The sequence below is a fragment of the Carcharodon carcharias genome, chromosome 13 (assembly GCF_017639515.1).
Source record: "Carcharodon carcharias isolate sCarCar2 chromosome 13, sCarCar2.pri, whole genome shotgun sequence".
Lineage (NCBI taxonomy): Eukaryota > Metazoa > Chordata > Chondrichthyes > Lamniformes > Lamnidae > Carcharodon > Carcharodon carcharias.
In genome coordinates, this window is record NC_054479.1 from 95,651,775 (window position 1) to 95,678,536 (window position 26,762).

General features: G+C 42.0%; 1 protein-coding gene across 6 annotated transcripts in view; it reads left to right on the forward strand.

Annotated features, from left to right (window-relative positions):
- The first annotated feature begins 3,738 nt into the window (after positions 1-3,738).
- eps8a (epidermal growth factor receptor pathway substrate 8a) overlaps positions 3,739-26,762 on the forward strand; it is a 170,172-nt gene continuing 147,148 nt past the window's right edge. For all 6 annotated transcript variants that reach the window (XM_041201855.1, XM_041201857.1, XM_041201861.1 and 3 more), the window contains exon 1: positions 3,739-3,834. The gene's annotated coding sequence lies outside the window, so the exon portion shown is untranslated. The remainder of the gene's footprint in view (positions 3,835-26,762) is intronic.

Below are 26,762 nucleotides of genomic sequence, written 5' to 3' on the forward strand. Positions count from 1 at the left end.
GTAGTGATCAGGCATCTCCTGTATGGAAACAGATGGAGAGAGTGTGAGCAGGACATATGGCACTGCATGGGATGTTTGTGTGGTGAGCGGAGCCATGGTCAGGATGAGGACACAAGCTTGAGAGGGTATGACCCTGATGGAGATGTGCAGGTGTGTGAGAGAGTTAATGGTGTTGTCTCTTGAGGTGTGAGATCCCTGTGGATGTGTGATGGGTTTGTGCGTGTGTGAGTTGAGAATGATGAGAAGAGTGAATTACCTTGGCAAAACAGGTGAGACCATTCATCCTGTTGTGGCACTGGGTGACTGTCCTGTTTTGCAGGCTATTGGCACTGACCACAACTGCCGCCATCTCCCATGCTGGATTGGTGATGCAGCTGCCCATCCTGTGGCCAGAGCGGTGGTAGAGGACATCATGGCGGGCTTCCACAGTGTCCAAAAGGCACTCGTGGGACACATCACTAAAGCTGGGGGCTGCAGTCTTTTTGCCTATTGGGGCTATCCTGTCTTCCATGCAGCAGTTGTGGGCTGGAAGCACTGAGAGGTGTGTACATGACTAGACTTTAAATATGGCGCTCGGCGTGACGAAGCAGCAAGGTGATGGCGTGGCTGGAGAATGAGAGCCCGCCTGCCATGGAAACGGTGTGTTTCCCGGGAATGCATGATTAATGCAGTGACTTTAGGATGATATGGCATGAAAAGCTGTCATTGCGGCTGGCAGGTAAAACGTTTGTTTATCTGACGGCTTCCGCACTTAGTGCAAATCTGGAATGTTTCCACCTCTATTCTTCACCCGTACTGATTCTACTTCCTGATTTTCTTAGCAAAGATCCTTTCTCACAAATGTCTTTATGTTATCCTGTCATTTGTCATCATTCTGTTTGTCTTTCTGAAATATGGGATTCTCTGAAATATTTATTTCCTAACCTTGGTCACCTTGTAACCATGTCTCTGTAATGGCAATTAGATGTGAACCATTTATTCTTATTTGTGGCATTAGTTCATCTATCTTATTGCAAATGTTTTGCGCATTCTGATAAAGAGCCTTTAATTTTTTTTTACTACTTTCCTTTGCCTGGACCTTGTTTGCTGATGAACTATTACTATTAAACTCTCTGTCCCTTTGTGTCTCAATTAGCTTGTCTTTATCCATTTCATTACACTGTTCTGCTGTCTCAACTTCTCTCTTTGGATTTCTAAAGCACCCTTCACCCTCATCTACTTTGTTAGTTTAAAGTCCTATCCACAGCCCAAGTTATATAATTCGTCAGGACACTAATCCCAGCCAGGTTTAAGTGGAGCCCTTCCCAACAGAATAACTCTCTTTTTCCTGAGTACTGGTGCCAGTGCACCATGATCAAAACCTCTTCTTCTACCATTCTTTGAGCCATGGTTTAATTCTTTAATCTGGTTGGCTTTTTGCTAGTTGGAGTATGACTTACGTAACAATCTGGAGCTAACTTGGAGGTTCTGCATTATAATTTGGACCTGAACTCCTCAAACTCTCTCAACAGAGTATTATTGCTATTGCTTCCTATGTTGATCAGTTCCTACATGGACAATGACAATTGGATTTTCCCCCTTTCACGTCAAATTCATCCCCTGCTGTGAGGAGATGTCCTTAACCTTGATGGTGGGCAGGCAACACAACTTTCAGAGCTCCCAGTCACAGCTGCAGAGAACAATGTCTATCCCTCTGACTGTACACCCGCTATCACTATCACATTCCTTCTCATTCTCCGCAATTGAATGGCATCCTGCACCATGGTGCTATGGTCAGTTTGCTTAACCACCTTGCAGCCCTTCTTCTCCTCCACATAGGTAGCATTTACCTGAACCTGTTGATAAAAGTCAAGGCCATCACTACATGCTGGATCCCTATACCTGCCTGACTCTTCGTCACATCTTCCTGTGCCTGACCATTGATCAACCATAAAGTTCTACCTGGCCTAAGGGGTGTGATTGCCTCCTTGAATAAGGTGTCCAGGTCTCTACCTCTTGCTGATGCCCCAAGACATCTGCAATTCCAGACTACAGTTCAGGAACTCTGAGCCATAGTTGCTCAAACTGCAGGTATTACTGCAGATATGGTCGTTTGGGATTGCCATGCATTCCACAGATTCCCACATGTGGTAGTCATGGAGCACCACTAGCCCCACCATGTCTGTCTAACCATGTACACTTGATTAGTTATTTAGTTACTAAGTTAGTTAGCTAAAGTAATAGCAAGTTCCAGTTTCCTATCTTGGAAACACAAGAAGAACACTCACCTCTTGGAGGTAAAACAAAAAGATTAAAAAGCAGACCTCCCTCCCTCACTGCATCTAATTCCCACTTCCATCAAATTCCCAACTTAATACTCAGTTCACAAAACACTCTGTTTTCAGATCACTGTGCTTCCCCACTCCTTCCATGACCTTTTGATCACCTCTGGAGCACCTCAGGGGATGCATTCCTGATCCTTTCCATTTTGGCAACTATTGGACTACAATGGCATTGTCACCAGAAAGGTGGGTTCAACAAAACAAAAGTTTATATTTATCTAGCATCTTTAATGGAATAAAGCGGCACAAGACACTTCAAAGGAGCATTATAAGAGTCACATTAGGAGATATTAGATCAGAGGGCTGTGGGACCTCAATCGTTGAGTGTGTTCAAGACAGAAATTGAAAGATTTCTGGAGACATCAAGGGATAAGGAGAAGTGTGGGAAGGTGGTGTTGAGGTACATGATCAGCCATGATCAAATTGAATGCTGGGTGACGTTACTGAGGTGGAAATAGGTGATCTTAATGATGGCATAAATATGAGATTGGAAGCTCATCTCAGGATTATATGTGACACCAATGTTGCAAGCAGACTGGTTCAGTCTCAGGTAACTGGCAAAAAAGATTTGGAGTGGGGACTAATAACAAGGGCTTCAATCTTCACAATATTCAATTTGAGGAAAATTCTCCTCATTCAGTACTGGGTGTCAGTTAAGCAATCTGATAATTTGACTATAGTGAAGGAGTCAAGAGAGATGATGGTGAGTGAGAGTTTGGTGTTGTCAGCAGACATGTGAAAACTAGTGTGTTTTTGGATGATGTCGCTGAGGGGCTGTGTGTACATGAGAAATAGGAGGGGCCAAGGATAGGTCTGTAAAGAACAACAAAAGTAATGGTGCAGGAGCAGGAAAAGAAGCTATTGCAAGTGATATAAAAACAGAAAATGCCAGAAAAACTCAGCAGGTCTGGCAGCACCTGTGGAGAGAGAAAAAGAGTTGACATTTTGAGTCTATATGACTTATTTGCAAGTGATACTCTGGGATGCAACTCACTTCCTCCCAAGTCTGTGAGCTCTACCACCCAGAGGTCAAGGGGAGCAGGTGTTTCAAACACCAATACCCTCAAGTCACCTCCCGTTCTGATTGGGAAATATATCACCATTCCTTCCTTGCCACTGGGTCAAATTCCTGGAACACCCTCCCTACCATAGACTGGAACGATGGTGGTGGTGGTGGTTCAGCATCATCTTCTCAATGGCAATTAGGGATGGGCAACAAACGCTCATGAATAGCCCAGACAGAGCCAGCAAAATGAGGAGCTGCTGCCGGCACTACCTCCTGACGGCAGGTGGCGCTTTGGAGGCGCGCGCTCGAGGCGGAGTCACGGGCGCGCGCGGTAAGTGGAGGCGCGGCTCCGAGCGGGAGAAGGTGAGAGCGGGAGCGCGAGCGTTTTCAGTTTTCGTCTTCGCACCGGGAGTTGGGAGCGGCAACGCGGTCATCTCACCCCGCCTGCCCACCGACGGCAAGTGTCCGGGTTCCGGAAGCCGAGACACTGACCGACCGATCGCTGAGGTGAGAGAGTTAGGGGAAGGGGGGCGCTTAGCAGCTCCGTGTGTATGATTGGGGCGGGGGAGAAGCGGGTTTGGCTTCGAATCCCGATCCGGTTCCCGCGGCCGCTCGGAGGGAAGGGGAACGTGCTGAAGTTGGGCAGCCGCACCCGGGAGGAGGCTCCCCGGCCCACACCCCCTGTCCTGAGTGGGGAGATGGAGACCCTCCTGTCCCGGGGTTGGGAGCCCATGTTATAACAATGCTTTTCCAGCCTGTGTGCGACTAATTCATTAAAATCATAGGACAGCACAGGCGTTTGGCCATTCGGCCCACTGAAGAGCTTTCCTGATATTCCCGCTCTATTACTTTTTCCCCATATCCGTGCAGTTATTTTTTTCCCCTTTTAAGTCTTTATTCATCCGTCCCCCCTTTGAAAGGCGCTATTGAATCTATTTCCACCACAATATCAGGGAGTGCATGGAAATGGGGGAGGAAAGGGAGCTGCTTTTCTGGTGGAGCGGTTTGATTAGTCCCTGTCTTGGGACTAGTGAAGGGGATTTGGGACCCTGCCAACCTGGGTGTGTTGGAGGTGGATGGTCCCCTTCCTCTGGTGGTGGGTTGGTTAGAAACCGGAGACCAGGCAGGGATCTGGTTCCAGGTAAAACTTTATCCCAGTTTAGCTTTGACAATATGGAGTGAATGCTAAGCATTCTTGTGTGTTGCCCATGGTTGGTGAGAGGTGAGGAGATACCTGCCCAGGGCAGGGGTGGCAGTTGCTGTCGTTATTAGGGCTGTCTGTACCCTGGCCAGTAAACTGGCAGTCTGCTTTTCTGGATCTTTTCGTTTGCAGCAAGCTGTGTCGGATAGGTGTAATTAACTTTTTATGTGAACGGCATGTCTTTAATGAAGAAATTCTGCAGCTCATTTTGTTCTTGCTGTTTTGTTGCTCTGCAAAGTAGAGCAAGTCTAGTTGTTTGTAATACCTGTACTCTGTAACTGTTACTGTGCACTAAGGATGTAAGAGTACACTTGTATGTTGCCATTGACACAGAAATGCTTTAAACAGAAATAGCAGAAACAATGAGGTGTCCAAAAACAATTTCTGGTTTAAGACATGCTCCCCATTCAAGTACAACTTTACAAAATAAATATGATGTTTCCATTACTAAACTGTATTTAAATATATAAATGTTGAGCAGAAGTAGATTTTACAGTTTAACTTTTGTTAAATTGTTCTGGAGTTCCAGATTTTTCAGTGTGATAATGTAAGCAGCTGATACAAAGTATTTTGTGGACTTTCAGAAAGTTAATAATTGAAAACTTTAAAGGTTTAATGACTGAAAACACTACGAAAGTTTAAACAAAAACAGAGTAATCTCAAACTGAACCTCAGTACCTGCTGGGCTTGCTCAAATTAATTGTAGCTGGCTGAAGGTAGATGCTATCCAGAGAGGTCATTCTCAGTTGTAAGACCTAGTGTGGGTCTTGTTATGGCTTTTATTTTTATTACATAAGCATTGATGAAAGGGAGGATACAAAAAACCTTCCAAATCCTATTTGTAAGAGATCATTTGAAATATGGGAAAAATTGCTATTTTGGAAAGACATGCCGAGTGAAACTAATTTAATTTTGGTAAATTTAAGGGAGGTATTTGTAAGACATCCGAAGTTTCCTGATATTTTCTGATATTTCTCATTGTGGGAATGGAAATTAGGTGTAGATGTGAACTAGGAACCACAGTTAATCAAAGCAAACCATTTTTGAATGGCTTTAGGGATCTAAACTGCTCATGTAGTCATTTTATAGACTTATTCCCTTTCTTGGTTCAAGATGGTTTTATGATGGGCACTATTGAAAGCACTTGGATTCATATCACTGTGGGTCACATTGTGAGTATGATCTAATAAAGTGAATAGTGTTTCTAAATTTTTTTTGGTCAGAAGTCATTTTACTGCACTTCAAGAGGATGTGCTGAAATGATAATTGCAGCTATCATGAATTGAACCATTGGGTTAGAAGTTAATTATTTAAATTAAGACCTATCTAAATTGGTTGTGTGAGATTTCAATGGAAATCAAGTAGGGATTGTGTTTTGGGTGGATGATGGTTAAAAGCAGTAACTTCTTTCAAAAGATTTAGAGATCCATGTCAGCACTGGTCGGCCTCATTAAAAGATCATCCCTTTGTAGTTTTTATTCACTTGGTTTTGTTCCGACTGCACCAGATGATGTGCCATTTGGGAGGTGAGGCTGTAATATGAATGTAGAAACTTCCTTTGTATACTGGACATAAAACTTTGAGTGGCGATAATGAAGGGATAAAAAACTTAATTGGTACTTATTGTTGGAATGATCTGATTGTGCGTGTATCTGCCATCAAAAAGACATGCCCATTTGACTCATGTCATCCTTTCTGACGATTTCTGCTTCTTTGTTTAAGTCCAAGTTTAGTTAATTTCTTGAGAAAAGGGAATAAACAACCAGGAAGCTGATGGATCAGACTTCTCAAAATGTAGTCAATAAAAACTCAAGGACGTAAGCCTACATGCACTTTAGGTTAACCTCCACAGACGTAAGTTGTCATTGTCCCAACAAGACGGATAACATCCCATAAAAAGCATCTGACATCTTGAGCTTTTAAACCCATTATTCATCAGATATTCTTGCGCTGGCTTCTAAAGAGATTAATTGAGACCAAATTAGATACTTTCAGGTGAGTTCACATATCTCTTAGTGATGGTGACAGAATCCTTATTTTGAATGTCACTTGAGGGTGGGCAAGTTTCTCCTTGTGCCCAGTAGTTCTTCTGACAATTTTTAACACTTAGTTAAAAGACCGAGAATAGACATAATCCAATTATGCTTACTTCTGTGAGCATCTTTGTCAGCTCACGAGAATAATTCTTTTTATCCTTTGGTTGAAAAATCCAACAAAATCAGTGTCTTCCTGGAATAGAAACGCAAAATGCTAGAAAAACTCAGGTCTGGCAGCATCTGTAGAGAGAGAAACAGAGTTACCGTTTCGAGTCCGTATGACTCTTCAGACTCTTGTGAAGAAGAGTCATACAGATCCAACGCTAACTCTGTTTCTCTTTCCACAGATGCTGTCAGACCTGAGATTTGCCAGCATTTTGTTTTCATTTCATTTCAGATTTCCATCATCTGAAGTATTTTGCTTTTATCTGACTGTGCTAGAGTCAGTTATACAGGCACAGAACCAGGCCCTTCAGTCCATCTGCTCGTGCTGGCCATCAAGCACCTATCTATTCTAATCCCATTTTCCAGCATTTGGCCCATAGCCCTGTATGCTATGCCATTTCAAGTGCTCATCTAAATACTTCTTAAATGTTGTAATGGTTCCTGCCTCTACCACCCCCTCAGATAGTGTGTTCCAGATTCCAACCACCCTCTGGGTGAAAAATCTTTTCTTCAAATTCCTTCTAAACCTCCTGCCCCTTACCTTAAATCTATGACCCCTGGTTATTGACACCTCCGCTAAGGGGAAAAGTTTCTTCCTATCTATGCCCAACATAATTTTGTATAAAACAAAAACAGAATTACCTGGAAAAACTCAGCAGGTCTGGCAGCATCGGTGGAGAAGAAAAGAGTTGACGTTTCGACTCCTCATGACCCTTCGACAGAACGAGGACTCGAAACATCAACTCTTTTCTTCTCCGCCGATGCTGCCAGACCTGCTGAGTTTTTCCAGATAATTCCGTTTTTGTTTTGGATTTCCAGCATCCGCAGTTTTTTTGTTTTTATCTCTGTGTATAATTTTGTATACCTGTCAGGTCCCCCCTCAACCTTCTCTGTTCTAAGGAAAACAACCCTAGCCTATCCAGTCTCTCTTCATAGCTGAAACGCTCCAGCCCAAGCAACATCCTGGTGAATGTCCTCTGCACCCTCTCCAGTGCAATCACATTCTTCCTTTAGTGTGGCAACCAGAACTGCACACATTATTCCAGCTGTGGCCTAACTAGCATTTTATACAGCTCCAACATAAACTCCCTGCTCTTATATTCTATACCTCAGCTAATAAAGGCAGGAATCCCATATGCCTCCTTAACCACCCTATCTATCTGTGCTGCTGCCTTCAGGGATCTATGGAAATGTATGCCAAGGCCCCTCTGATCCTCTGTACTTCCTAGGGTCCGACCATTCATTGTGTATCCCCTTGCTGTGTTAGTCCTCCCAAAGTGCATCACCTTACACTTCTCCGGATTAAATTCCATTTACCACTGCTCTGCCCATCTTACCAGCACATCTATATCGTCTTGTAATATAAGGCTTTCCTCCTCCCTATTTCCGACTCCACGAATCTTCATGTCATAAGACCCTAAGACAATAAGACGTAGAAGCAGAAGTAGGCCATTCGGCCCCAGCATGGACCCCTGTGGCACTCCACTGGTTACAAGTTACTATCCCAAAAATGCCCCCCTTATTCCAACTCTTCTATGAGTTAGCCAACCCTCTATCCATTTGGCCCATTGAGTCTGCTCCATCATTCAATAAGATCATGGCTGATCTAATAATCCTCAGCTCCACTTTCCTGCCTTGTCCCCATAACCCTTGATTCCTTTACTGATTAAACATCTGTCTATCTCAGCCTTGAATGTACTTAACGACCTAGCCTCTACAGGTTGCCTCTCATTCTTCTAAACTCCAATAAATACAGGCCTAATCTCCTCAACCTCTCCTTATAAAATCTCTCCATACCCAGGATCAACCTAGTGATCCTTCTCTGGACTGCCTCCAATGCCAGTATATCTTTCCCTAGATAAGGGGACCAAAACTGTTCGCTGTATTCTAGGTGTGGTCTAACTAGTGCCCCCAATTCACCTGCCTTACTTGTAAGACCCCTTGCATTAAAGTAGACGTGATCCAGCCTTGCATTATTCACTTGTGCCTTAAAACCTCTATTATTGCTCTGCCTTCCAGACTGACTAAGTTTCTCATCTATATTTGGCTGTGCATCACCACTTACTGTGCCTCTACTCTGTTTCCCATCCCACTGCCAAATTAATTTAAACCATCTGCCGCGCCGCCAAAAACACCAGTAGCAAACACCCCCCTGTTCTGGTTTGGGTGCAACCCGCCTGACTTGTACAGGCCCCACCTTCGCCAGAAACAGACGCGGTGATCCGGGAATCTAATGCCCTCCCTCCTGCACCAACTCTTCAGCCACACATTGGTCCTCTCTATCCTCCTATTCCTATACTCACTAGCACGTGTCACAGGGAGTAATCCAGAGATTACAACTTTTGAGGTCCTGCTTTTTAATTTGTTACCTAGCTCCCTAAATTCTTGTTGCAGGACCTCATCCCTCTTTCTGCCAATGTGAACCATGACCTCTGACTTTGCCCTGCAGCTGTTCTGTGACATCCTTGACCCTGGCACCAGGGAGGCAAAACACAATCCTGGAGTCACGTCTATGGCTGCAGAAGTGCCTCACTATTGAGTCTCCTACCACTATTGCTTTTGCACTCTTACTCCTCCCCCCACCCTTCTGCAGCTGTGAACTTGGCTGTCGCTACACTTTCCAGAGGAACCTTCACTCTCGCCGTTTTCCAACAGAAAAATGGTTCTTGAGCGAGATGCACTCTGGAGCTTTCCTGGCTACCTGCCTACCTCCCCTCTTCTGGCTAGTGGTCACCCATTCCAACTCTGACTGCACTTCCTTAAGCTGCGGAATGACCACATCTAAAAACGTGCTATCCATGAACCCTCAGCCTCATGGATGCACCGCTGTGTCTCCAACTGATGCTCCATCTCCGAAACCTGTTGCTCAAGCTGGTCAAGCCAGTGGCACTTCCTGCACATGTGGTCATCCAGACTGCAAAGAGCATCTTAAGAATTCCGAGATGCTGCAGGCAATACAACACACTGGACAGAGCTCCCTTGCCAAACTTTGTTTTTAATTAAAAGACTCTCTCCTTAAATTTAAGCCAAGTAGAAAGCTATTTAGTTTTTCTTTAAAAAAAAGTGCCGAGACTCTTATCTTCTGTAATGTCGCTTTAAAGTGGGGTAAAAAACACTTACCCGTTACCTACCGATCAGCTCTCTCCTTTGGCCTCGCATCATTCCTTTCGAATGCCAGCATTGCCAAGTGTCTGGGTGAGAACCGGCTCCCTCACGAGTAAAATCAGCTCCAGCGCTTTATGCAACTGCACCGCTCTGCTCTCTCACAGGTAAACTCCCGCTCTTTAGGTCCTCCCCATGCACCCTCCTCTAGGTGCTGCTGACTGCCTTTCTCAGGGTTGTGCTCTTGCACACTCCATCTGAAGCCCAGAGCTGCATGCAATATTCTAATTGCATATCTCATTGGTACGGTTACAATGTTTAAATTAGCTATTGTAGTTTCTCAAATGTCCTTGAGAAATTGAGTGATTTTTTTTTTCCAGTCACTTCCTGTGAATCATAAAATCTTAGAGCACAGGAGGAGGCATGGCCATTTGGTCCATTGTGACTGTGCCACCTCTTTGCAAGAACTGTCCAATTAGTGCCACTGTCTTCTCTGCTCTTTTTCCCCTTCAAGTATTTATCTAATTCCCTTTTGAAAGTTATTGTTGGATCTGCTTCCAATATCCTTGAGGTAATGCATTCCAGATCACAATTTCTGTATTATCAATTGTATTTGTATCTTTTAAAAATTTTTGGACCTTTGTATAATAAATGTGTAAATTCATGCAATAATCTTCAAGCTTTCATCCTTATCTGAAAATAAATCCATGTGTCCACCTCACTTTTCAGCACGTGGCTCGGTAAGGTCAGTGTTTTTGCAATGTCACTAAAGTACCTGTTTAATTATTCCTGACTTGAAAGTGTGTCGATGTTCCTTTACTCTCACTGGGCCAAAATTCTGCAACTCCTTCCAGACCTCACCAGAACTGCTGGTGGCTCACCCCTCCAAGGGCAGTTAGGGATGGGCAATAATTGCTGGCCTTGCTAGTGATGTCCACATCCCAAGAAAGAATAATAAAACAGAGAAGCTAGCCCAACTTTATGGGAATATGGTCATTTATTGTCCAAGACAGTCTTTTTAATTTTTTAATGGTACTTACTTTATCTGCTGTAAAGCTGGCTTTCCAATTTAGATTGCTAATGTGCTGTTAACTATGTATGCTCAACGTTGGGAGAACTTTGCATAACAGGTGAACTTCTTCAGATTTCTTATGAAAATCCAGTTCATTTTTATGTACTCTATAACCTTCAGCCCACTGATCTAGTTACCACATTAGAATTCTGGTAGATTTGTGAGGCCTAAGACTATACTGACTACCCCTTTTGATCTGTTTTTTATGTGGTGTCTTGTAATTTTTTTTTCTTACTGCCTGTGTTGTTTAACAATGGTTAGTAATAAATACAGTAGTTGATGTATTCCTTGTTTCATTATTAGTTTTCTTGTTACTGGATACTGGCTCTCATTGTGTGCCCTATTTCCTCACTTTTTAAATCAGTAGACGGCTGACTTGATTTGGGGTTGGGGGCTTTGTTGATGTAGCGTGGGTGGAGGTGAGGGGACATTGACTTGGTGGGAAGGAAACTGAAGAATGCTGACTTAACAAGTCTGAAGGCTGAGCCAGGAACCCCACAGACCCATATCTGGTGTCTGGACAGGTGACATTCTTTTCATGGGAGCAAAGTGGAGGCAATCTTCCAAAGCATCATTGGCCAATCTCAAAATGATGGAGGGGAGTGTCTTGTCCCATTCCCACCCTCCCCCTCTCTTTCCGCCCATGACACCCCACTGACTCCATCTCTGTCCTTAATGATCCCTCTTGTCTGACCTATATGCTTTCTAGAATTTAATGTCCAGGCTTCATTTGATCACTGTAACTGGTTGTCCCATTTCTTACCTTCTCTGTTGCATTGTTGCTGGGCTACCCCTTTATATATTGAGCCATAATTTGTTGTAGCAGGGCATCTAACATGACGTTCCATTTGCCAGCAGGTTGGCAGTAAGTAACACTTATCACATTAAAAACATATTTAGAATTGAAATGACTTGACTGAACTATGTTCCAAGTTTAGTTTGTATATATTGTGCAAAATGCAGCAGCTGTGTACTGCTCAATAACTTCAATGGCGAGATGACATTTTGAGTGGCACAACTTGAACCACTTTTAGATCTGTTTAGCCACACATTTGCCCCTTGTCTGAAGTTGCTATGCCATTCGTTCATAAAGAAAGGTGGGCACCACTAGCCTCGCTGTTATTTTGACAGCAAAATCTAGGCCAATGTGGCCAAGCCTTTGTTTCTGTGGGCCACAGCAATTTTGTACCATGAGCATCAAGGAAGTTGTAATTCATGCATATACTGCAAGTTGCTGATACTAACACATCTTGATGTTCTGATTTACAATATATTCACCAGCCATGATGAAACTGGCCCTTTGCCAACCTACACAAATGTGAAATTCAACAAGCAAGTAAGACAGAGTTCCCTGGCTTCAAGGACTGGATTGTTGAGGCTTGGGGCTGAATTTTGGATTTCCCTGTTTTAAGAGGCCTGTCTGATTCTTGGCATTTGTGTTTGTTAGAATTAGTGGCTTTGCTTATTGTTTACTATTTTGAAGCATGCAATACTCTAGTTGAAAATTGGAGGGAAACATGATCCAAAGCTTTTTTTGTGAACTTTTTGCTAACGTGTTTCTTCAACATCACCTTTTGGATAAATATGTATTTGGACAGAACTCTGGTTGCTGATGATGCAAATGAAAAATTCTGTCCCCACCCCTGCAGTTATCAACTTGTATTGCCATCAGTCACTCCCAGGTAAGGATGACGTAAGCTAAGTACAGAGCAGAGTTTGCTGTACTGTGATCCAAAAGTGCACCTTGAGCCATATGTCCAGACCTATTATAACCAGCACAGAGCGAGGAGAATTAAATGTCGTCAGTTTGAACTGGATTCAGATCCATCTTCTGCAGATCAAATGACTGATACACAGAGATTGGTGGCTGAAAAATCACGTAAAATTACCTTTTCTTTTGTAGGTTTACTTTGCAATGTCTGGCACAGCCTGTTTCATTGACATTGCAGTGAATCTGACTTCAGCCCAACCTGCAATCTGACACACAGCTGTTGAAGACTTTGCAGGCTTTATAATCCACATTGTTTCTATGTCCAGCAGGATTGGCATAAACTGTAGGGCACATTAAGATAATGTTATAAACTGCCTTTAATTTTTTAATGTTAAAAGCATTTCGAGCATGTTGTGATCTCCTGTGCCATGTGTTTTGTAAGTAGACAGCTATTTAATCTTGTGTTTGTGTAGAATTACTACATAGTTTGTAAGATCACATTTTCTTTGCACTTTTTTAATACATTCACCATATTAGGCATAGGAGTATATATTTTTTTCTTATGTAGTTATTTTGAGTTCTTGCTGAGCTCAAAATCCTTTGGGTCTCATTATTCTGCAAAACGAAATCTGATATTTGTGCATTTTTCAAGTCCTGAGTGATTAAATCTTATTGCAATTGAACCATACTATTGTAATAGCTTGCTCAGTGGCCGCTTGGCACTTTGAGGCTGTGAATGCAGAAAGAAACACATTGTTGCTTTAGAAGTGGCACAGTATTTGTAGTGTGGTGTGAAATTCCAAACCGTAGCTATAGTTTATTCATGTTGGAGTTTTCTGCGCAAACAAAATCATAGAATGTTGTACTTTTGTCCTTGTTGAAGTCTTGGAAGAGCGTTATCTAATCTCACACAACTGGTCTTTTTGTGCCATGTTTGGTCAGTAGAAGAGGCTATGTTCAGTGCATGAATTCTTGCATTTGAAGAGATTGCACACACTGATATTAGGAGTAAAACGTGTGCTTCAAACATTTGAGTCACAAGCCTGTTTTGCTGGTTGTGGATAAGTGGTTCATGAAGCAGATTGAGAGAAATTATAAACTACATACAAAGGAAATGTCTGTGGAGAGCTGATTTGAACATTATTATTAAAATTTTCATAAAGTATATAGTTAACCAGGGTATTAGCTTAATGGGACGTACCATGTGAATGCCCAGGTTGAAGCAGGTTATCTTAATACTGTATAACTTGTTCGATGATTTGAAATAAATGTGTGCATCTGAGGATGTGTTCAGTACCCTTTTAAACTCCTTAAATACCAAAGCAGCCCATGCCTGCAAGCAGCAAGACCTGGACAGTGTTTAGGCTTGGGTTGCTAAGTGGCAAGTAACGTTTATGCCACACATACCAAGCAATGAACAGCACCCCTTGACTTTCAATGGAATTACCATTGTTGAATCCCCCACCATTAGCATCCTGTGTATTACCATTGACAAAAAACTTAAATGCACCAACTATACAAACCCTCAAGCTACAAGAGCAATGAGTAACTCGCCATCTGCTTGATCAGCAACCCATACACCATCTTAAACCGCCACCACTGGTGCATAGTGGCACCATGTAGCACTTTCTAAACCTGTGACCTCCACCCCCTACAAGGCCAAGACAGCAGATACATGGGAACACCACCACATGCAAGTTCCTCTCCAAGCTATACACCATCCTGACATTAGAACTATGTCGCTGTTCTTTCACTGTCACTTTATCAAAATTCTGCAATTCGCTGTACTGTGTACAGCTACACCACATGAACATGGACCACAGTTCAAGAAGGCAATTCACCACCTCCTCAAGGGCTTTTAGTTATGGGCAGCATATGCTGGCCTTGCCAGTGAATCTCTCATCACATGAACAAATAAACAAGAAGAATGGGGCGGATATCTCATTGAGAAGGTCACCTTTGAGGGGTGGTAAACAATGAAAATATTGAGTGAAAGGTAGAAAGGATGTAGATCTTGACAAAGAAAATGGTAGCGAATTATGCATAGAAACCAATATGTGATTTAGCTATTTGGGGTGAAATGTCTACACATTTGAGAGATTGGAAGGAGTTGCTGCCCATGAACCATGTTTCAGTCAGAACCAGGATGTCTGTGAGTTCATTCTTCATAAGGTTGTGGAAAACCAAAGAGACTTATTTGAGAGGGCACAATCTTTCTGGAAGGCAACATGGAGTGGGAGTATTGACAGGGCCAGAAGGTTGGAAGTGGTCCAGCTGTATGCTGAATGTATTATAATGCAGCTGATTCTTTTGCTTTTTGTTAGAGATGGTAGTTGTGAAGATTTATTTCTGTAAGTTTCTGCATTTCTTCTCTGTTACTTGGAAGATTAGGTTTTGCTCCCAGTCTCTGTCAGAGCTTTTGTTTTGGCATTAATCCAGAGTTAAGCATGGTACTCTTTTTACTTGTGTCCAGGTTTTCTCCCCTTGTATACATCTCCCTGTTGGGTTGATTTCTTTGAGATGATTTTAGTGGTATGACAAAATAGTAAATGTTATGAACAATAATATAAACTGAGGTAAAACAAATAGAACAAAAGAATAAACAATGTGAAACGGAATTGAATGAGTCCTGAATTTTTGGAAAGAAGATGAGATGATTTTTGATCTTGCCACTTTGTTTTCAATAATAAAAGCAGTTTACAGGCTTGGTTTAACCTATGAACTTCATGGGCAAGCCCAGTTGGTAAGGACTTGGTGCCTTTAATTAGAAAATTCTTGATTGTAAAATGTTCTCGAGACGAGTCACAATGGAACTTTTGTCTTGATGCATGAAAACTGTTATTGGTGTGTATTTGATTTCCTGTTTGGTGTTTATTGCACATGGCGCAGGATAACAAAAGTAAACTGATATTGCTACCCAAGGACATGCATTAGTTGCTACGAGGCACTTTCTGATGTAAGTGTTGAGTAGTTGGAAGAATTTATAGTTATATTTGTTGTTCCACAGCTTTTTGTTAAAGCACCATATCAAGTGTTTGGGGAGATAGAGTTAAATGAGTCCTTGGAAAAACTCAGCAGGTCTGGCAGCATCGGCGGAGAAGAAAAGAGTTGACGTTTCGAGTCCTCATGACCCTTCTGTTGATGCTGCCAGACCTGCTGAGTTTTTCCAGGTAATTCTGTTTTTGTTTTGGATTTCCAGCATCCGCAGTTTTTTGTTTTTATCTCTATTATTATTAAATGAGTCCTTGTTGCTTTCTTATGCTTCAATATTATGCAAATGTCAAATATGCTGTCAATGTAGAATTTAGGATCCAAAGAAAAAGGGGCACAACTTAATTTGTACCAGATGGTTCTTTGCAGTTTTATTGAAAATATTACTGGGCTTGAAGCAAACTAATTAACTAATTTACCAACTTGCAAGCGAGAGCATTGTTTATCCCTCATGTTTATTTACTGTATTGTGAACTGCTGCTAATTGTCTTTGTTATGCTACATTAGTCCTGGACAATATCATATGATAAAACTCTTGCATGTGTTTTGATTCTATATAAATTAATTGCTAATATGGAACTCTTCCTGCCCCTCATTGAAATTAAATCAATAAGTGCATTTAAGTAATTTTCCTAAAATTGCCGGGAGTAAATAAATGTAAGGGTTTTCCCCAATGCAGTCTGTGCAGCCTTGCCCCCACACAAACTCTATGGGCAGGATAGGCTGACATTCTACCAACACATTATATCCTTCCTTTTTGTGGCCTCCTCTCGCAACACCGCCCCTCTCCCCCACCTCACACTACCGAAATGGCTGGACTCAAAGCAAGAAATGACATTCCGTGTGTCTGTGACAGTGTTTAAGCTATTACTCCTCATCCTCCTTGAAATGTCTGCAGCTGTCGACGTGGTTGACCACACCATCTTCATCCAATGCTCCTCCTTTGGGTGGGGTAAGCTTGCCTGGTTCTGTTCTTAACTATAGAGCCATAGACAGCAAATCATCTGCAACGGCTTCTCTTTCTTCTGTTATCACTGGAGTCAGCTAAGAATCTAAACTTCATTCCCTTCAGTTTCTCATGTGCATACCACCCCTTGGTGGCATCACCTGAAAACCAGTGTCAGATTCCACATGCGCTCTGACACTCAGCTCTATTTCACCATAATCTTCCCATGGCCTTTCCACTGTCTCAGCTTTATCTCATTGCTTGTACATCATTCAGGAGTGAAATAAGCAGAAATTTCCTCCAGTTAAATATTGGGAACACAGAAGCCATTGTCCTTGACCCCTGCTATAAACTCCTTGCCTTGACTACCATTTTCATCACTCACCCTGAAAACTGAGAAGCTGAGCCAGATTTTTCATAGCTTTAGTGTTGTATTTGACCCTACGATAAGATTTTGCCCACATATCTGCCAAGGCTGCCTGTTTGTGCTTCTGTAACATCACCAGACTCCAACTGTCTGTTAGCACATCCTCTGAATACCTTGTCCATGCCTTTGTTTCCTTTAGACTTGACTGTTCCTTCAATTTCATGGACAGAGTCCTATCTTCCACCCTATATAAACTTGTGTTCGTCTGAAACTCTGCTGCCAATTTGTACCATGTCCCATTCACCGATCACTCCTGTGCTTGCTGATCTACACTGGCTCCTTACTCCAGCAATGCCTCAATTTTAAATTTCCTTTGTTTTCAAATCCCTCCATGATTGCACCCCTCCCTATGTCTGTAAGCACCTCCACCCTGATGAGCATTTAAGATTTGTGCTATTCCAATTCTGGTAGCTTGCACACCCCCAATTTTAATTGCTCTGCCATTGATAGCCATGCTTCCAGCTGCACTGGGCCTAGCTCTGGAATTCTTTCCCTAAAGAGCTTTGCCCTCCTACCTCCCTCTTCTCCTTTTAGATGTTCCTTTACTATCTGTCTCTTCACCCAAGCTTGTGGTGATCTGTCCTGTTATCTCCTCCTGTGGCTCACTGTCTCTTGTGAAATACCTTGGGGTGTTTACTGTGTTAAGTGTGCTATAATAAATGCTGCTGCTTTGCTTATTTATTAGGAATGGTGTTGAGAAGTAAGCAGAGTTTCTTTGGGGCCAACATGGCTCCAAGATCACTTACTTGTTATGAAGTTTAAACCCAAGTCAGCACTATGTGGTGGACTCAGCCATCTGATAGCTGAAGATTGCAGTACTCTGCGGCACTGTTAAAAATTAATCAGCTGGCCTGGCCTCTTAAAGCTGCTGGTGGGAAGATGGTGAAGATACACACATCTCTCATACGAACACTTTGATCTTGAACAATAAGAAAACACATTCTGCCTGTGAACACTTAATCTGCTTCCTAAAAAAATCTATGTGGACTTGGAACTTGTTTATTTAACAAGTTTAATAGAACAGGGAACTCCAGCTATTGACTTTGTTAGAGTACCAATGCTCTGGTTACTGGGGCAATGATAATTTTCAAATTCTGTTTTAATTATCTGCTTTTGCACCAAATGGTTCTGTTTAGTTTGTGCTACTGTCTTTTAAAACTGAAATTGCATTTTCATGCTTGCATCTTTTGTTAACTTTTCTTACTCGGGCAAAAGTATTGAAGTAAGCATGGACCCTGGGAAATTATATCCTATATGATATAAGACCGTTTAACAGTTATTAGATGTGAACATCTTTTTGACTGATCATATTGAAAAGAAATCTGTAAAATATATGCACATAGCATTGTGGGAACACTGACCTGTTTGATTTATTTGTTAATCTAACAGAATGGGCAGGCACATGGCAGATAGAATTGAATGCAGAAAAGCATGAGGTGATGCATTTTGGCAGAAAGGATAGTAAGGGGCAATGTATGTAAAGTATAAGTCAGGAATCTGGAATACTCTCCACTTAGCTGGATTATTGCAGCTCTAACAATACTCGAGCTCAGCACCATCTGCTTGATTGGCACCCCGTTCACCATCCTAAATATTCATTCCCTCCACCACCATCTCACAGTAGCAGCTGTGTGCACCATATTCAAGAGGCACTGCAGCAACTAACCAGGGCACCTTTTAACAGCACTTTCCAAACCTGTGATCTCTACTGCCTAGAAGGATAAAGGTAGTAGGTATATAGGACCACCTGCAAGTTTCTTCCAATTACACACTATCCTGACTTGGAACTATATCGCTGTTCCTTCACTGTCACTGGATTGAAGTCCTGGAACTCCCTCCCTAACAAAACTGTAGGTGTACCCACACTAGATGGAATGCAGCAGTTCAAGACGGTGGCTTACCGCCTCCTTGAGGATAATTAGGGTTGAGTGACAAATGCTGCTATTGCCAACGACATTCTCATCTCTTGAAAGAATAAAAAAAATGGATGCTTCAGTCCCTGTTAAGGACCTGATCTGACTCCTGATTGAAATGGAGTGAGTCTCTTCTGTTTGACACTTCTGTTTCTGCTTTGGATGCAGTCAGAGATCCAGATCCAAATTGCACCCAAAATTGTGCAGGTTTTGAGAAGTGTATATTTTCTTAAGTTTCCATTTAAGGTAGCTTGCATATTGTCAAACCTAAACTCTGCCATGAACCAGCGTAATCAGGCAACATTTTAAAACGCCATTTTAAAAAGAAACCATGCTTTAAAAAAAAATCCTTGACACATTCAAGTGGTAACTTGATGCAGATTTTTTTAATGCAACTTAAAGTGGGCTTATTACATCCAGAGTTTGTAATTCACGTCTAATCCGCCAGCTGAGTACAGTAACCTAATTTTAAATAACTGAAAATTAATTTTAATAGTGTACAGAGCATTTTCTAGTTACATGGGAGTACAGTAGTCAGGTTCTTAATTTTAAAAATCCAGAGGGTTTAAAACTTGCCAAATGGTGTCCTCATGCCTATAAAGAAAAACTTAATTTTAAGAGGCTCCTTCAAGGCTTACAAGTGAGTATAATTAGTAGAAGTTGCTGCTGTTTTGAGCTGGGGGCTTTGCCAGTCTTACAGATGTGGCTGGCACCTAGGACAGTTTTTTTAAACTAACACAAAAATGTAAAAAAAAATTAAATTGCACCAACAAACCTGTGGTCTTTTGCCTGGTTTGTCTGATTTCGGGTGATTTGTGCTGAAAAAATGGTGCAACTTGGTGAAAACTGCTCCTGCTCCACATGCTTTTCTAGTGGGCTGCCAAATCTGGGTTATAATGTACTTGGATTCATTGGAGACTCTGGACATTTTGTAAACCTGCACAGCCTGCTTTAAATGTTCAGAGGGCCAGGATTCTCCTCTCTCTGCTTTAAAAGTACTTAAGTTGTTAACTATTGGGGGAGGAAGTGCATTGTTTGCACCTATTTTCAGGCATTTGCACATCCCAATATGAGGTGAGATACAATCAGGCAAAATTATTGAGGTTCTCACTTGCTATAAATCAAACTCCAGTTACCGGTCTTGAATCAGTAGTTTGTGTCGCTGCATCTTTTGGTAGGTATCCTGACAGTGACAATTCTAGAATCCAAAGTGAAAAAAATAGAGCTGGACGTCCAATCCCTCTACATCCCACACCAGGATGGTCTGAGGGCTCTCAGCTTCTCCCTCGAACAGAGGCCCGAACAATCCCCATCCATCACTACTCTCCTCCGTCTGGCTGAACTTGTTCTCGCACTGAACAATTTCTCCTTCAACTCCTCTCACTTCCTCCAAATAAAAGGTACCTGCATGGGCCCCAGTTATGCCTGTCTCTTTATGGGGTATGTGGAACATTCCTTGTTCCAGTCCTACTTCAGCCTCCTCCCACAACTCTTTCTCCGATACATTGTTGATTACTTTGGGGCTGCTTCATGCTCTCGTCGGGACCTGGAAAAATTTATTAATTTTGCTTTCAATCTCCACCCCTCCATCATTTTCACATGATCTATCTCTGACACTTCCCTTCCCTTCCTTGACCTCTCTGTCTCAATCCCTGGTGATAGACTGTCCACCAATATCCATTACAAGCCTACCGACTCCCACAGCTACCTCGACTACAACTCCTCACAGCCCGCTTCCTGTAAGGACTCCATCCCATTCTCTCTGTTCCTTCGCCTCCGTCGCATCTGTTCTGATAATGCTACCTTCAAAAACAGTTCCTCTGACATGTCCTCCTCCTTCCTTAACCGAGGTTTTCCCTGTAGTTGACAGGGCCCTCAACCGTGTCCAGCCCATCTCTCATGCCGCCTTCTCCCTCCCAGAAACATGATAGGGTCCCCCTTGTCCTCACTTATCACCCCACCAGCCTCCGCATTCAAAGGATCATCCTCCGCCATTTCCGCCAACTCCAGTATGATGCCACCACCAAACACATCTTCCCTTCACCCCCTCAGCGGCATTCTGTAGGGATCGTTCCCTCCGGGACACCCTGGTCCACTCCTTCATCACCCCCTACTCCTCAACCCCCACCTACGGCACCTCCCCATGCATGCGCAAAATATGTAACACCTTCCCCTTCACTTCCTCTCTCCTCACCATCCAAGGGCCCAAACACTCCTTTCAAGTGAAGCAGCATTTCACTTGCATTTCCCCCGACTTAGTCTACTACATTGGAGAGACCAAACGCAGACTGGGCGACGGTTTTGCAGAACACCTTTGGTCTGTCTGCAAGAATGACCCAGACCTCCCTGTCGCTTGCCATTTTAACACTCCACCCTGCTCTCTGCCCACATGTCTGTCCTTGGCTTGCTGCATTGTTCCAGTGAAGCTCAATGCAAACTGGAGGAACAGCACCTCATCTTCCGACTAGGCACTTTACAGCCTTCTGGACTGAATATTGAATTCAACAACTTCAGATCTTGAACTCCGTCCTCCATCCCCACCCCCTTTCCGTTTCTTCCCCCTCCCTTTTGTTTTTTCCAATAATTTATATAGATTTTTCTTTTCCCACCTATTTCCATTATTTTTAAATCTATACCTTTTATGCCCTTTTAGTCTTATTTCACCCCACCCCCCACTAGAGCTATCTGTACCTTGCGTGTCCTGCTATCCATTCTTAATTAGCACATTCGTTTAGATAATATCACCAACTTCAACACCTCTTTGTTCTTTTGTCCGTGACATCTTTTGGTTATCTGCTCCTATCACTGCTTGCTTGTCCCTACAACCCCCCCCCCCCCCCGCAAACACCCCACCTTAAACCAGCTTATACTTCACCCCTCTCCTATTTTTACTTAGTTCTGTTGAAGGGTCATGAGGACTCGAAACGTCAACTTTGTTCTTCTCTGCCGATACTGCCAGACCTGCTGAGTTTTTCCAGGTATTTCTGTTTTTGTTTTGGATTTCCAGCATCCGCAGTTTTTTGTTTTTAAACAGAGTTGGTGGCTTTGCACATAGACTGCAGGTTATAAATTGTCAATACAGTACTCTGCAGTTTAAGTTCCAAGTGCATAGTTGAGGCCATACTTGATAAACTGTAGCGTAATGACACTATCTTCCTGTTAAACTTCACTTACCTAATGCAGTAAACTGACTATTTTATTCAGCTTTGCATATTCTCGTCAGGTGAGATATTTCTTGACCTTACAATTTGCAGTTGGCTTCCTTACATGAGTGACAGTAAAGCTTTAAAATTCAGATTTTCTTCCTTTGAACTTGTGCACTCTCCCTGTTTTGATGTTTCAACAGGTTTGAAACTGCAGTTGAAATTAGAATTTGGAGAATGCAGTCAAATTGACTCTCCAAAATTGAAGAAAACCTGAGTCATTTGTTGTGTTTGCAGTACAGATGCACATTAATAAACTCATGTTTCTCAGGATTATACAGTATTTATCTTATTTATCACTTGGCTATTAGTTGAGAAAATATTTAAGGACAGTTCGCATTCTTTAGTAAATTGCAATAAGGTTGTTTACCAAGTATTTCAATTTCAAATGAACTCCTTTTTATCTACTGCTTGTGCATCATGTTAATAAATATGTGCTGGCAGGTAAACACTTACTACTTAAATAAAAACAAAAAAACTGCGGATGCTGGAAATTCAAAACAAAAACAGAATTACCTGGAAAAACTCAGCAGGTCTGGCGGCATCGGCGGAGAAGAAAAGAGTTGACGTTTCGAGTCCTCATGACCCTTCGACAGAACTTCTGTTGAAGGGTCATGAGGACTCGAAACGTCAACTCTTTTCTTCTCCGCCGATGCTGCCAGACCTGCTGAGTTTTTCCACTTAGTACTTAAAGGCTGTTGCAATCTTTTATCCTGCTTAAGACAAAGCTACCAACTGAAAAACAATAAGGATCAAGTGAAGTGCAACGGTGTATAATAGCTGTGGAATCCAGTGTGTTTGGAATTTTACAGGTTCTACTGGCAGCTGAATTTTTCAAAGTGTAAAAATTTATATTCCATTGACTTTTTTTAGATGTGAAATAGCCACCTTTGTGTGTGTGTGTGTGTGTGTGTGTGTGTGTGTGGGGGGGGGGGGGGTGTAATACATGAATAATTGACTTGTTCCCTATTCTAAGTAGACAATGTTATAACAAGGAAATATCAGATTAAGGTTCAGCAACAACTTTTAGCAGTTCACTTTCCTTTTCGTTAGATCAAACTAATTAAAAGGAGTCCAGAATTTTTTGTGAACCTTTAAAAGACAGCAGAATTTTTTAATCTTTGGCTACAGTTTTTTGATTTGGCCCAGTTTCAATCCACAATTGGCTGTAGTGACCCTCTGGTAAAGTTGGAAGAATAAATCAGCCAGATTTTCTGCTTCTCTTCTTTGACTCTATCTGGAAAGTGTAGGTGTGGAGGTTGGATGAGGGCATATTGGTGCTCTGCTCTAGTGATCCTCCTGAATGCTGAAGAAGCTGGACACAGTCCAGGACAAAGCAGTCTGCTTGATTGGCACCACATCCACAAACATTCACTCCCTCCACCACTGACGCACAGTAACAGCAGTGCATACAATCTACAAGATGCAATGCAGGAATTCACCAAGGCTCCTTGGACAGCACCTCCCAAACCCACGACCACTACCACCTAGAAGGACAAGGTCAGCAGATAGATGGGAACACCAGCACTTGGAAGTTCCTCTTCAAGTCACTCACGATTCTGATTTAGAAATATATCACTGTTACTTCACTGTTGCTGGGTCAAAATCCTGGAACTCCCTTCCTAACAGCACTGTGGGTGTACCTACATCAAATGGACTGCAACGGTTCAAGAAGGCAGCTCACCACCACCTTCTAAAGGGCAACTAGGGATGGGCAATAAATGCTGGCCCAGCTAGTGAAACCCCCATCCCATGAATGAGTAAAAAGAATATGCTGCTGGTTTTCACTTAGGCGCAGATATGAAGAAAGCTGCTCATGCCTGTGCATCTGTGCAAACTAGGACTTCCGGGAGCAGAGAGAAGAAAATTGATGTTTTTAGTTTTGCTAAAGTGGACAGTGAAAATGGATTGGTATTCAGCAGAAATGCCTTGATTTGTGTGCTCATTATGCTAGCCTGATAACATCAAAGAGGAGTGGAGGCTGAGGTTAGTTGGATTTTTTTTGGTGGGGGGAATGGGTTGCGGTGGAGTGAAATGAAATAGAATAAATGAGTGAGAGCTTGTTACAATCGCTGGAACTCCTAAGCAGCTTGCACATTTCTTCCTGTAGCATGTCTCAAATTTCATTTAATTGCAATTACAGGTAGCTGGTAGGAAGAACTCTTAACAGACATGAGTGAAAGTATTTTTCCATTATGAATTTGTGGGCATTATTTCCTACCATCAATCATTGCTATAACTGACTCAGTCTACCTTGTTCTATCAGCATTTGGATCCAGTTTTTTTTTGTTTACTGGAACAGACTGGTATGCTGATGATTACTGCCTAAGGTCAGTATCAACTTAGGTGATGTTTGGAAGGAGTTGATTCTGATAGCTTTTGCAGAATTTGCTACTTATACTAAATTTAAATTGTACTGAGTAATTGTGAAGCGTGTTTAACAGTATAGTTTAGAAATGATTGAAAGTGAATCATAAATTCTAAAAATATATGCCATATCTGGTTGGTACTTTATCCTGAATAGTCTATCCACGTGTTCTGGTGCTTTGATTTATTCTGAGCCCAAGCTATGAAGTTCACAATCTTCATCGAGAACGTTTGTGTCTCTTGCACTTGTGCAAGTTACTTGGCAAGACAATTATTTGATTATTTTGTTGCCTAAAAGTAATAGCTACTTTGGAATGTTATAAAGTAAACTTGTATTGAGAGCCTTGAAGAACATTCCAGTGTGCTAGTTTATTAAAATGACCTACATGCTATGATTGATTTTTAAATATATACACAACTTTATTTAAAAATTCTGCATCTGCACTATTTCCTTGGGTTCAGAGTCACTGGTTTCTTTCACTAACCCTAGCCCCCCACCCCGAGTCCCTTATGATCAAAAGTTTACCTTGACTACTGAATGTAATATGATTGTGTGATCAAGGAGTTTGAACAATAAAGCCTCTTGTACACACTGGAGATGGAAATCTCACATGCACTCCTTGCATTTATTCTATCTTCAGGAATGTTAAGAAGCTCAGGATTCACCACTCTGATCAGAATCTTTAATTGGAGATAATTCCCAATCTGAGAATGTGGATTTCAGTTTTGAACTGACTGTAATTTAATAGCCATGCCTTAAATTACCACTCATTCCAACTTGGATCAAGTAAAAATAGCATTTAACATGATGCAGCAACATATTTTTATAAGGTCGATAATGTCATGTGGAAGAAGCCATTTGAAGGTTATGCTATCCAAGCAATTTTCAAGGGCCTACCTGTCGGCTTGGTTTGTTCTCCCTTGCCTCTTTAATCTTCTAAAGAGGGAGAAAAAATATTTAATTGTACAAATTCAATGCACATGCATGTAAGACGTTCTAAATGTTGTTTCAAATAATGCTCAAGCTACTTTTATATTGATAGGTACTGATATTTCGAGTCTTAAGGTGCCAAGTCGTAGCAAACTCTGAAATTTTAATTTGGGGTTGCCACTGGCTGCTTTATTGGACCCCTGCATTGTGAGTTGGTGGCATTGATGTGGCATTTAATAGAAAAGCATCTTGAGAGCCGAAGCATGAGGAATGAGTCATCGATAAGTGTTGCTTAAAAGCAGCTCTCTGGAAGATGGGTGACAACAGATTAATTTGCTGAAATTTGGGCTCGCTTTTCATAGTAAGTAGCTGAGCAAACATTCTTCTAGATGGTTTGAAGTTTAATCCCTGGCATGTGATGAGTTAGCTAATGACAGGAGGGCAATGACAGTTGGGATGTTGTAATTGACCAAAATATTCTTGGGTTACAAAATGAGTATATCAGTCAGAGCTCTTTGACTAATACCCAGATATCCCCGCTGACAACGTGTGTGGGATACGATAGGTGAGGGAAGGATCATAGTTAACTGTGATGGTCCTTGTAATGAAATAGCCTGGTGACACTTTGCATTAGTTCGATGGGCACTTGGGAAGCATATGGCATGGTACTGGACCCCTGGTTGTAGCCTTTGGCTTTAGGAAAGAAGGAACAATGCTAATGAGAAGCAGGCAGATGGAATGCCTCAACTTTTGGAAGGTTTTAGCATCAAGCAGTGGGAACTCAAATGTAATTAATTCATAATATTTGAATTAGCTTGAATGTTACAAGCACTTCTAAGTTTTAACATGAATACTTAAGCCTTAATTAAAATTCACTGTGTAGTTCATGCCATCGCACTTGGATGCCTATGCCTTAATTTGATGCAAGGAGTTTTTTTAAAAGGTTGAACAGCACTAAGACTATTAAACTTCTTGACTGACTTGCGTAGTAGATGTGTAATTCTAATTTGAAGAGAAATCTTGAGTGAGTGCCCATCCTTCTGTTGCAGTATGGTGTGAAAATGTCTTATCACCGAACAGTAACTTGACCAGGGAAGTAAGATCACAGTACTGTACTTAGTTTGTGTACCACTAAATTACTTTCTGAGCTACAGATTGGCATTTAAATTGTTTATTAGCTGCACAAGTACTAAATAATTCACTTTCCAGTTTACCCTCTAAAGGAGGGGTATGAATTAACAGGAAATCTTTTAGAATTATGGGTAGAAGGGAAAGTGATGGAAAGCCTTGTTTAAGGTAATTGAAGGAACTGAACTGAAATGTAAGTACTTGCTTTTGGTGATGGCAACTCAAGACGTAATATTGTATCG